Genomic DNA, 11340 nt, shown 5'->3' on the forward strand with positions numbered 1-11340 from the left:
GGTAAGATACTAGCCAAGACACAGTGGAAAGTAAATGAAAATGGCCCGGCCTGTGGACTTGCTCAACGGCAGGAGGGCGTGGCTTCCATTGAGGCAGAGAGGAAAGGAGCAAGACCCACCCCCACCCCCACCCATCCCATAATATCTATCAAAAGCCTTAAAACGGCTCGTTTTGTTCACGTTTTTTGTTTTGAGACAGCGTTTTTCTGTGTCACCCTGACTGTCCTGGAACTCACTCCGTAGACCAGGCTGGCCTCGAACTCAGAGCTCCCCCTGCCTCTTTGTCCCGAGCGCTGGGATTAAAGGTTTTTCATGTTTCTTCATCCATTTCCTAAGGCCACGGTGGAACACTTCCCCTCCCCCTCCATCAGACGCTTACAGTATCATTTCCCATTTCTGAACATTTCCTCCGCGCTCTGTACTCTGAATACAGCCCCAGATGCGTGCTCAACGCCGTCACACGCCACTGTGACTCAATGTGTCACCCTGAGAGCTGGAAACAACCGAGGTCTTGCTCATCGTGGGAGAGGGGATCTGACCAAAATCTAGAGTTCCAGATGACGCGGAGACACTTGTGACATAGTCTATTAGTGACAGAGAATAAAGCCTTGCCACCCTTACAGGAAAAGAAAGCTCTAGCCAACAGGCTGGAGACACCCCGCAGTAGGCTGTCCCTGAGGGCGGGGTGGGGGTGGGGTGAGGTGGGGCTGCTGCCGAGCCTCCTGCTTCCGGTGCTTTCCAAACATTCTCGGTGAGCAGAAAGACTTTTGTCATCGCTTAAGCAATAAAAATAAAATGAAATAAATAAAAACAAAATGGCAGGATTCCCCTTCAGCCTTGTCATTTTCTCTGAAAAGTTCCTTCGTGAGTCAGTTGAGTCTGGTTGGGTAAAGGTCTGTGAGGGTGTCCGTGAGCAGTATGTCCATGAATCAGCCTCATGCCTGACTTGTACTGCCTGTCTTTATTTAAACCGGCTCTCCCTTGCCATTCTGAATGCTTCTGGCAGACACACACATCTGGCCATGACACAGACACTGGTAACTCACTGGTCTGCCTCACAAGAATGTGTTTTAACTGAGATGGACACGGAGTGTCAAGTGTTGCCTGTGGGCTGGAGAGTGGCTCTGTGCTACCTCAGAGCTGGAGACACCCATCAAATCCAGCGGGAGATAAAGACGAAGGCGTAGCCCCACGGCTACCGCCTCCCCACCTGCTGATCCTGGAGGGTTTGTACCAAATCCAAGCTAAGCCCCTGCAGCCCACTCTGGCCTTAACTAGGCAAGGGACTCCAGCTCGGTTCTCAGTCACTCAGCCTTGACCATCCTTGTCACACAGACGCTGGAGACTATCCAGCTTCGCGGTTTTCTACTTGATATCGGATAAGGAAAAGCAGGTGTAGACTGTCAAGTTCAAATGTGACTGCAGAGCGCTGCTGGATTTTCCCTTGGAAAAGCAACTGCGGAGGACGACATTGATCCCGGGCTAGAGACTTGGAACAGACTTCATTTGCATGCATTCATATTTTCTGACCAAAAAAAAAATGCAAAGCAGACAACCTCGAGATTCCCAAAGGGACCCCCGCATCCCAGAAGGATCTGTAGAAATTGGGAGAAGTTTTTTTTTTCTTTTTTCAACTATTAAAAAGGAGGCGAGACATTTTTGTGTTAGCATACAGATGTGGTGTGAGTGCGTGGGTGTGTGTTCACACCTGCAGGAGTGGGCATATGCAGGCATATCTGTGAAGTCCCAAGGTTAATGGGTCTGCCTTAGTTGTCCTCCGTCTTCTTTTTTTTTTTTTTTTTTTTTTTTTTTTTTTTTTTGGTTCTTTTTTTCGGAGCTGGGGACCAAACCCAGGGCCTTGTGCTTCCTAGGTAAGCGCTCTACCACTGAGCTAAATCCCCAGCCCCTCCGTCTTCTTCACGAGGGTCGGCTCTGTCAGTTAAACCCTGGGCTTGGCGGCCGAGGGCTGTTCTAATCTAGCCAGCTTACCCAGAGGCCTCAGTGTTCATCTCTCTAGGGTTGCCATGTCTGCCCAGATGCTCTTGTTGGTGAAGCAAGTGTTTTATCCACTGTGCCATCTCCCCACCCTGGGGTGAAATTATTTGAGGGCTTTGAAGGTGTTTCTGCCCAACAGAAGCTGACTTCCCAATCCTTGATCCTCCTGTCCCCTACTCCTATCTCAAATGCTGGAATTTGGGATGTCTCCAAGCTTCCTCTAATCCTCCTGCTTTCCTCAGCTCCAACGTTCCTGTCCAACCAAACAGGACCAGCCTCTTCCACACCCCACACCGAAGACTGGGCCAGTACATCCAGTGGGTGTCCCTGGACCCACTGGACTCTCTTAGCATCCTCTGGAGAGGCCTTGGTAAGCTCTGGGCTTCCCCATTGCTGGGCCAAGAAGTCAACCTGGCCAGCCCCTGCTAACATGGGAGGTGACAGCACCTAACCCAGTGTTAAAAGAGGAATAGAGGAGGGAGAAGAGGGAGAAAAAAAAGAGGGAGGGAGGGAGGAAAGAAAGAAGGAAAGAAGGAAGAAAGCAAGCTACCTTACTTAGTGCTACAACTGGCTGAATGAAAATTGTCTGCTGTAGCCTGGCATGGTGACACATGCCTTTAATTACAGCACTCTTGGGAGAAAGAGAGGCAGGAGGATCTCTGTGAGTTTGGGGCCAGTCTTATCTACAAATAGTTTACTCTTCTTCAGGGAGGGAGTCAGAGAGCAAGGGGACTCTTGCTTAGGACTCTTTTTTTTTTTTTTTTTCTATTTTTCAGAGCTGAGGACTGAACCCCGGGGGCCTTGTGGTTGCTAGGCAAGCGCTCTACCACTGAGCTAAATCCCCAACCCCTTGCTTAGGACTCTTGCCCTGGGTGCATCAAGACACTCCACTCCCACCCCTTATATTCCTCCCACCCCCTCTCTAATCATCCCTTCTAAGTGCAGACCTAGTGACATGTCCTATTAGAGCCTAAAATACTTTTAATGGTGACAATGTAACCGATCTTTTGGAGATATTTCCTGCACTGTCACCTCTTTCTTTTAGGTGGCACCCACTGCTCAGTGTGGCTCAGCCCGTGCATGCACGTGTTTTGGAATTCACCCGGGTCCAGGGACCCCTGGAGAGATGGCAGTAGCACCCTCGCTCTGCCTCGACCCAGCTGCCACCCAAACCTGGCAGTGTGCCGGGCGCAGGCGAGATGAGGGTGCAGAGGTGCAAAGGGCCCACGCGTGAACCGATCTTGCACCAGGTGTCGCCCCTCCCCCTGCCCCGCCTGGTCCCTGGGTGCGAAGTGTCAGGGTGCGAAGTGTCGCTCGCTCGCTACATGGCTGCGTCCGTTCGCCACAGGAAGGAGGGAAGGAGGCCGGAGGTGCCTTCACGACACGCCGCGGCCCTGACAGATCTGATAAAGAGGAAGGAAGCCGGCGACGCTGCGGATCTGAACTGACAACTCCCCAAACTGCCGGCGTCCTGCAGCTGGCCCCGCGCGGTTTGCAGAAGTGGCGCCTGAGAGAGGGTCGCCTGCGCCCTCTGCCGGCTGTGTGGAGAAAGCCTTCGCCCTTCTGGTGACAGCCAGGGCTTTAGGACTAGGGTCCATCTGGCAAGTCTTGGGTGTGCACAACTTGCCTGGGCTTCTTTTTTTTTTGGGGGGGGGGTTCTTTTTTTTTCGGAGCTGGGGACCGAACCCAGGGCCTTGCGCTTCCTAGGTAAGCGCTCTACCACTGACCTAAATCCCCAGCCCATTGCCTGGGCTTCTTAACTTGTGCTTGTTGCCAGAGACGTGCCCCCAGAGAACAAACCCAGTGTCGGGCGCGCCCTAGCTGAGTCTCAGTTTACCTGATAATCTAATTAGTTTGATTGCCAACCTTAATGAGAAAAGAAGGCACTCTTCCAAAGATTACAGATTTCATACTGCTACAGTCCGTCATTGGAGCTGTCATTTCCTAGCTGTGTAACAAATGTCTTATACCCTGTGTTTCAGTCTCCGTATCCAGAAATGGGAGCGTCCTTTATAAGGCCCTTAAAAGAGCTCTAATGTGGTAAGGCACTTAGAATAGTTGCTAACGTGTTTGTTAAATGAAAGTGTTTAAACGTCGGTGTGTGGCCTCGAAGCCTGTCAGTGGTGGCTGAGAGGAGATTTTCCTAAGGCCTGAATTCCAGACCAGAGTACATGCTCTGTTTTGCTAGACTCTGCTCCATAAACTTTAACCCTTCCCTGAAGCTATTGAAAATAGTATTTTGCATAGATCAGTTAGGTCTATTTGGTTGCTGTTTAAATTTGTTCTCTGGTTCTCTCCCCACCTCTTTTTTTTTTTCCCGGAGCTGGGGACCGAACCCAGGGCCTTGCGCTTGCTAGGCAAGCGCTCTACCACTGAGCTAAATCCCCAACCCCTCCCTCTTTTCTTTGAAACAAAAAAAGTTTTTTTTTTTCGAGACAGGGTATTATATCTCCAGCTGGCTTTGAACTCACTAACTAGCCAAAGATGACCCTTAGCTTCATACCGTCCTGTGGTCACCTCCTCAGAGCTGAGATCACAGATTCACACAGTGCCAGGGTTGAACCCAGGGCTTCAGGCTTGCAAGACAATCCGTGTGTCGTGGGGGCTCCATGACAAGTCCCGTTTCCGCCTTACAGTGAATTAGAGCCCTGCTTTGCCCGTTTGCCCTGAGTGGAGGCTGTCTTCTGAGCATGGAGACTTCCTCCAGCCCTTTAAAGGTGCCCTGCCCCTTGCGGCAAGGCCACCCTGGTTTCCCTGTGGTCCCCTCACTGGCTCTGTACCGCTTCTCTGGCCGACCTCAGGTTGTTTTAAATGGTGGGCAGTTTCACCATGACAGTTCAGGTGTGTTGGGTTTGTTTTTATTCCGCACGGACATTAGAGAACTTTCATGGATTCGTGGGTTGATTCCTTTAGTTAGTTTGATTACAGAGATCTCAGGTGTTATTCGCCAAATGCAGCTCCTGCCCCTTTGCCCCACCCTTCAGGGCTTCGTTACGCACACGCTGGCGGCAGTCCCTGAGTCTTTGATGCAGGTCTTGCTTTCCTGGTTTTCAGTTGGTTTGTACCTTTGCCTTTCTTTGCTTTAAATTGGATAGAGTCTGCTTGCGTGCTCTCTCTCTCTCTCTCTCTCTCTCTCTCTCTCTCTCTCTCTCTCTCCCCCAACCTCCCATATATGTATGTGTTCTTTAAGCATGTGCATATTTGGAGGTCAGATTGTTTCCACAGATCAACCGAAAGTTCAATGTTTTGCTAGACTGACTGGCCAGCGAACTCCCTGGTCCCACATCCATTCATGTATGTATGTATGTATGTATGTATGTATGTATGTATGTATGTGTGTATCTTTGAGCATATCCCCCAAGACCCTATTGCCCTCCCTCCACAGTCCTCCCCCTGCCCCTAGACCCTTTTTGTTGCCCCCACCCCAGAGTTTCACTTTTACTTCCATGTCACCTGCACATATGTGACTGCCTCTAAACAAAAATCTAGGACTCACAAATGAGAGAGATCAGGCGACGTCTCTCTGCCTGAGATTGAGTTAATTCACAAAATGTGACTGGTCACGGTTTTATCCGTGTTCCTGTAGAGGACACAACTCTCTTAGTCTCTTCTGTCTCCTCTTCTCTTCAATTAGTGGACATTTACGTGGCAAAGCTGAGGAAGATAAACACTTCAGGGAGGCTGGAGCAGACTGCCCCGAGGTAGAGAACAACGTCATTCCGTATGGCTGAAAATACCCCCACTGTATGTAAGCCATGTCTTCTTTATGCATGCCTCTCTTGTTGGGGCCCTGGGCTGGCTCTATGGCTTAGCTACTAGGAATAGCAGCACTACAACAGAAGGCGATGTGTGCGCATCTCTGATGTGCTGACCAGGAGGCCTTTAGGTACCCGGAGTGGTATAGCTGGGTAGTGCAGTGGCTCTAGTTTAAGTTCTTTGAGGAACCTCTGATTTGATTTCCACAGTGGGTGGACCAGTTTGCACTTCCACCCCCTTGAGTAAGGGCCACTCTTGCTCACATCCTTGATGGAACTGTCCCCCTGTTTAAAAAGTATGCAGCGTGTTTGTGTGTACACAAGTGCAAAGGTCTCAGAGGCCAGAGGCAAGAGTTAGAGTTGCGGGCGGTTGTGAGCCTCCCAGTGTGACGCTCTGAAGCAAACTCAGATCCTCCACAGGAAGAGTGAGGGCCCTTAACTGCTCAGGACTCTCTCCAGCCCTGTGAGGCATTTGTTCTCTTGGTAATAGCCATTCTGGCTGGGGTAAAATGGATTCTCAATATAGTTGTAGTTTGTATCTCCTTGTTAGCTAAGGAGGCTGAAGAGTTTTTCAAATATTTATTGGTCATCTGTGTTTCTTCTTTTAGGACTGTATTCCATTTATTTCCCACTTACTCAGGGATGGCTCTTTAAAGATTTATTTTAGGGCTGGAGAGATGGCTCAGCGGTTAAGAGCACTGACTGCTCTTCCAGAGGTCCTGAGTTCAAATCCCAGCAACCACATGGTGGCTCACGACCATCTGAAATGGGATGCTCTCTCCTGAAGTGTCTGAAGACACATATAAATAAAATAGATAAAATCTTTTTTAAAAGAAATTTATAAAATTTATAAAGATTTATTTATTCTATATAAGAACACTGTAGCTGTCTTCAGACACACCAGAAGAGGGCATCAGATCCCATTACAGATGGTTGTGAGCCACCATGTGGTTGCTGGGATTTGAACTCAGGACCTCTGGGAGAGCAGTCAGTGCTCTAACCACTGAGCCATCTCTCCAGCCCCTAAAAGATGAATTGAGTTTGTGATTAATACAGACCTCTTTTTACTGATAGACAATTGTGTGCTAATCGAGCACCCCACTCTTCCCTAGCCCTCTTTATTGAATCCCCCATCTCCCGCTCCGAGTCCTTGTTTCTAACTTATTCCTTTCTTGACCCTTCCACCACGTGGGTTCAAAGTGAACCCAGGCCTTTGTAGATGCAAGACAAGGGCTCTATGGCTAAGCTGTATTCCCAGCCCTGCATGGTTCATTTTTTAATTCAAGAATAATATAGATCTCCGCTCTGGTGATTGCTTTTGCTGTGCAGCAGGTTTTAATACCACACAGCCCCACATGTATGTTCTTGCTGTTATGTCCCTGAGTTCCTTTTTCAGAAATTCTTCAGTGGTTAGTTTTAAATGTCGAATGTCTAGCAACGCTGCTAAAACCTAGAATCACTTGGGAAGAGAGCCTCTGTTAGAAATTGTCTAGATGAGGTTATCTTGTAGACATGTCAGTGGATTGACCCAGCCTACTGTGGGTGGCACCATTCCTTAGGCTCGCCCCGAACCGTATAAGCACCAAGGAAGATGGCTGAGTATGGCTGCATTCACCTGAACTATAACATGGAATTGTAAGCTAAATAAGCCCCTCCTCCCCAAAGGTACTCTGAGGCAGGGTATTTTGGCACAGCAACGGATATGAAACTAGGACATTCTCTGTGCCTAGGTTTTACATGTTTTCCCCTTAGCTGATGTTTCATACTTTACATTGTGGCTTTGATCCATTTTGAACAACTTTTGCACAGGGTCAGTGTTGTTGTAAAATTACATAAAAATGGGGGTTGGGGATTTAGCTCAGTGGTAGAGCGCTTGCCTAGGAAACGCAAGGCCCTGGGTTCAGTCCCCAGCTCCGAAAAAAAGAACCAAAAAAAAAAAAAAAAATTACATAAAAATGGCTGTCTCTTACCCCGCTAGGTCCAGCACCGCAGAGCCCAAAGATATCTGCTAGATCCATCCCATATCATACTGTCAAAGGCCTCTCTCTGAACCTGGCAGCAATCTCTCTACCTACCTAGTTCCCAAGGCAGGTTTCCATGACAGAAACACACATCCCAACTCCATGGCGGCTTAGTGTCCCAGCCGCCACACGCTCTTAAACTTAATTCACCACAAGAAAGAACACACAACACAATAACCTCTGATCCAACTGATAAGATATAATTGCTCACCTAAACATACAAAGCCCTGTACACATCCATCCCTTAAGAACATTCATAACAACCTGTACAGCGTGGAATCGTAACGTCAACCTCCATGTTCTCTCGGCGGCTACCTTCCAGTCCCTCCTGTCTCTTCCTCCTTTCCGTTCCAGTCTTTCCCCTTCCCTCAAACTTTTCTCCCGCCCATCCCTTCCTTCTCATCCAATGGCAGGCCTCCTTCTATCTTGTACCTGCCTCGCCTGTGACATCATCCCACAGGTCAGAGCTAGGTGTCTAGTTTTGTTCTGCTACATGAAAATATCTAATTTGCCCAACACCATGCACACTATTCTCCAATATATGTTTTTGACACCTTTGCCTAATATTAGGTAGCAGTAGCTATGTGAGTGTGTTTCTATTCTAGTCTACTTTTCTGAGGTTATGCCAGTACTATGATGTATTTTTTACTATGGCTCTGTAGCAAAATTTGAGATCAGGTATTGTGATGCATATGACATTGTTCTGTTTATGATTATTTCAGATGTTCACACATATTAATGTTATATATCTCTATATACACATATCCTGGTTATGATGGTTTGTATATGCTTGGCCCAAGGAGTGGCACTACTAGAAGGTGTGGCCCTGTTGGAGTATGTGTGTCACCATTGGTGTGGGCTTTAAGACCCTCATCCTAGCTGCCTGGAAGTCAGTCTTCCACTAGCAGCCTTCAGATGAAGATGTAGAACTCTCAGCTCCTCCTGCACCATGCCTGCCTGGATGCTGCCATGTTCCTGCCTTGATGATAATGGACTGAACCTCTCTCTGAACCGTAAGCCAGCCCCAATTAAATCTTGTCCTTACAAGAGTTGCCTTGGTCATGGTGTCTGTTCACAGCAGTAAAACCCTAAGACAGTGATAGTTTTGTGAAGAATGTTACTGGATTTATGGTAGGGAATGAGTTGAATCTCTTCTGAGAGTGAAATCAGAAAAAAATTTCTTTTCAACAATAGCTTCAGAAACCCAAGTATAAACCTAACCAAAGACAGAAGATCCCTATGACTCAATTAAGGGAAGAAAGCCTCCCTAGACACCACTGCCAGCCACCTTAACCAGACATTCCCTAACTCCCTTCCCAGGTGACTGTACATTGTGTCAAGTTGACAATCAATCCCCCTCCACCACCCACCTGAAAACAGATGATGGATCTGACTTCCCATCTGAGTTAGTTTGTATCTCTTAAAGAATGAAAACTATTTGCATTCAGGGGTATTGGGAGAGATTTGCTACTTGCTGTAACCCTGTTTTTATTCTGGTTGTTTGGATCATTGCTTTTTCTCCTCGTTTGTGTTGGGAGTTTCTAGCTCTCTGTGTGGAACACCATGGATCCTTTCCTAGTTCTTGCTCATACACTTGGATGAGGTGTATTCTTCAGTCCTGTCTTCCCCTGCTCCGGGTTTAGGGCTCCTTCAATTGTCTTCTGCAATGCCGGCTCAGTGGTCACGGACTGTTTAAATTGTTCTAAGAGAACTTGGCTGGATGTAGTGACCTCGGCTGGCAGTTCTTTACTTTCAGGACTTGAGATGATGCATGTTTCCTGGCTTGTGGGGAAGGTTATCTATCAAGAACTCTGATGCTATTCTGCTGTTTCTGTGCACCTCTCACAAATCTTAGCATCGTAAGGTGTCATAGTAGGTTCTCTGATCACACCCATTTGGGTTCTAAATACCTCTTGGGTTTGAATATCTCTTTCTTTCTTTAGATTGGAGATTGTCTGCTACAATGGAATACTCTTACCTCATTTGGGTAAGGTGTGCTCACCCACACGTCAAGGGAGGCCAGAGGTTGCTTTTTGGGTTTTCCTCTACCCTCTCCGCCATCCATCCATCCATCCATCCATCCATCCATCCATCCATCCATCCATCCATCCATCCATCCATCGAGACAGGCTCTCTTTAACCTGGAGCTTGCTGTTTCTACAGAACTTCACAGCAAGCCTGTGAGCCCCTGGGATCCATCTGTCTCTACGCCCTCCCCCTTCCCCTCCCTCCTGCTAGTGTTACAGATGAATTTCTATGATTGTGATTTTGAAAATCTAAGAACAACCTCCTGTGTCTGATATTTTGCCAAAATGATGGGAAGTTTACATAAAGACATATTTTATTTGAGACAGACAGGAATTCCTCTGCTTTTATGAACATGGTACATCTATCCGCACTGGGCAGATTTCTAGTTAGTCTTTCAAACTTTTGTAGTTTGTCCACAAAAGAATCATCTATGTTTTGCCAGATTTGACTTTACATAGCTACCAATTTAGGATTGGTTTTTCTCTCTTAAAACAGCCTTTTACAACAGGTACTTCTAGATCACATTTCTCCCACTTACTTTTCGTCTATCACCCAGGTTTCCTCCCAAGGAAAGTGATGCTAGCAGTTTAACTTTATTTGCTTAGTATGAATATATGGCATTTATCTGACTTTTAAAATCTTTAAATTCTTTTTATGTAACTGGCTGTTTTGTCTGTATGTATGTGTGTGTCACATGCATGCTTCGTGCCCAAGGATGCCAAAAGAGGGCTACAGTTCCTATAGGGCTGGATGGAGTCATAGTTGGTTATGAACCACTTCTGTGGGTGCTGGGTTTTCAAACCAGGATCTCTGAACCAGTGCTCTTAACTGCTGAGCCATCTCCCCAGGCTCCAACTTTTGCTATCTAATGCTGCATGTAGAAATTCAGTTGAACTGTTAAGAATTTGCACATTATTTTAGATTGCACATACACGTATGCAAACACCACCCTCTAAACACCACCTTCTTCTCGCTTCCACCCATTCCTACACCTTCCAGCATCGCTGTGCTGCTAGGGGGACTGCACAGCAGCTGTGACGAGCAGACCATGTCGGCTGTGACAGGACAACTCCTGACTGTCACAAGGGAGCTCCGAAGTTAAAACTGTACAGTGCTCCTCTCCAGGACCATGCCAGGCAGCCTGTCACTCCAGCTCCAGAGTTCTAATGCCTGCTTCTGCTCTCTGCACCCACATACATGAGCACACATGTGTGCATGCACACACATGAAAATGACCATTTTGGGGTTGGGGATTTAGCTCAGTGGTAGAGCACTTGCCTAGCAACCTCAAGGCCCTGGGTTCGGTCCCCAGCTCCGAAAAAAAGAAAAAAAGAAAAAAGAAAAAAGAAAATGACCATTTTAAAATCTGTTCTAGCTTGCTGTGAGTATTGGTGTCTACTAAACTATTCTCTGTACCTGTTGTGAGTTGATAAGCATTCCGTCTTCCTTCCTCACAAACGCACTGGATTGAATCAGAAAAGTGGTCTCAAACAGCGTTAAACCAAGTTATGTCCATGAAGGGGAAAATAAAAAAAGAATCC

At 47.4% G+C, this 11340-nt stretch overlaps 1 long non-coding RNA gene across 1 annotated transcript; it reads left to right on the top strand.

The window, feature by feature from the left end:
* Positions 1-709: 709 nt before the first annotated feature.
* On the top strand, positions 710-4300 carry LOC134487009 (uncharacterized). The gene is made up of 3 exons (XR_010066677.1): positions 710-1226; positions 2238-2365; positions 2772-4300. It is a non-coding gene; the product is annotated as an uncharacterized LOC134487009 (long non-coding RNA).
* The last annotated feature ends 7040 nt before the right edge of the window (positions 4301-11340 follow it).

This window comes from Rattus norvegicus, chromosome 5, assembly GCF_036323735.1.
Source record: "Rattus norvegicus strain BN/NHsdMcwi chromosome 5, GRCr8, whole genome shotgun sequence".
Taxonomy (NCBI): domain Eukaryota; kingdom Metazoa; phylum Chordata; class Mammalia; order Rodentia; family Muridae; genus Rattus; species Rattus norvegicus.